The following is a 1,630-nucleotide window of genomic DNA, read 5'->3' on the forward strand; positions in this document are numbered from 1 at the left end:
GAGAAAATATAGTTCTCATTTTGGAAGTAGGGAACAGATCGAACCACACTCGAACTGTTCGATTTCATGCTCGAACAACCCGAATGATGATTTGAATCTCGATCTCGAAACTCGTGCTGCTTTCGATCGTGCGAAAATCATTCGAGGGCTGATTTCCAATTCCCGATTGAACATGATCATCGCAAAATCAATCGCCGCCAAATGTGAAACTCGCGGCGCTACGGCACTGACGTTCGTCGCCGCTCGGGGACCAATCCCAGGGCGATATTCGGATCCGGGTATGCATCTGCGGTGCGTCGTGCCCCCTTCCCCTCTTCGTCTTCGCCCACCGTGTTGGATGCGAGGAGAACGGACGTATGTATCGGCTGACGAACCTACGTTGTGCCGAGACGCCGGGGCCGAGCCGGGGCCGGGGCAGGGGGACGAGCAGCGGCGCGCGTATACGTACGTGCCTGCGTGCGTGCACGTGCGTGCACGTTATCCGGGTTGCCAGGGTTCCCACCTGCCCGAGCGCTTCACGGTGAACGGTCAAAGACCTGGAGAGCCGCCTCTTCGCCTCCCGGGAGCGTTCGAGCCGAGCGCGCGGCCGATTGGCACCGTCTCACACGTTACCACTCGTCGTCGCGAAAGTCTCTTCATCCCGAAGGGGCGTTTTCAGAACGAGAATATATCTACCGTGCCTGTATAGATATTCGTAAATTGCAGCCGTTCGTAATCTGCGAAAATGGCAACGGTACTCCGAAGCGATAAGATGAAAGAGGGACGGCAAGGGAAGATGGCGGAGTAATAAATATAGAAAGCGTGCGAGAAGTCTTGAATTCTAATCAACTATCGCAATTCAAGGATTGAGAAATATGCCTCAGGAGTGACGAGTGGAAGCGTAAATGTCTAATTGAGCGAATAATTTGTTAATTTTTGATTACTCCTGCGCGCTTCCATTGCAGAACGTATAATAACACAGATACAAAGTCGGACGAATTTAACGCGAAGGAGTTCATAATTGAATAACTTGAAGAACCATTTTTTAAGAATAAAAAAGAAAAGTAGAAAACAAAAAATAAAAAGGAAAAAGAATATTACATATCTTGAAAGGAACAGATAAATATATCTTAAAGAAAGAAAAGAAGATCTCAAAATATAAATTCGATTTGCTAATAGTTTTCATATCGTTTTCTTAGGTCTTAGAAGATCGGTATTATCGCCGTCGACAATTCGTTCATGGAATTGCCATACTATATTTTGATTTGATTAATAAATCAACAAATAAATTAATTAATACGTAATAGATATGTAAGCGTTGTTACAGAGATGCCTTCCGGCTGCGTATCTCTTTCAGAAAATCTTATTACAATTCGAAATACATTCGGTTTTTTTCGATTTCGTCCGTCCGAACCTCGCGTTTCTCTCCGAAACGTCGGGTGTTTCGAAAACGCGTTAATGTATGTATATCTAAAAAATTGTCTCCCTTTCCACGCACGGCCCTGACAGGTGGAAATCACGTGGCCGCTGCGCTGCGACAATCACGAGTGCGCCCGAGCGAAGTTCTATTGCGGGTCATGCGCGCGTTGCAGCGCGGGGAAGGGAGAGCGGGCAGCGCCACCTCGATGCGCGGCAGTGGCAGTGGCGGTGC

The sequence above is a fragment of the Temnothorax nylanderi genome, unplaced genomic scaffold (genome assembly GCF_030848795.1).
Source record: "Temnothorax nylanderi isolate EJ_2023f unplaced genomic scaffold, tnyl_v1.0 TNYL_tig0071_pilon, whole genome shotgun sequence".
NCBI lineage: Eukaryota > Metazoa > Arthropoda > Insecta > Hymenoptera > Formicidae > Temnothorax > Temnothorax nylanderi.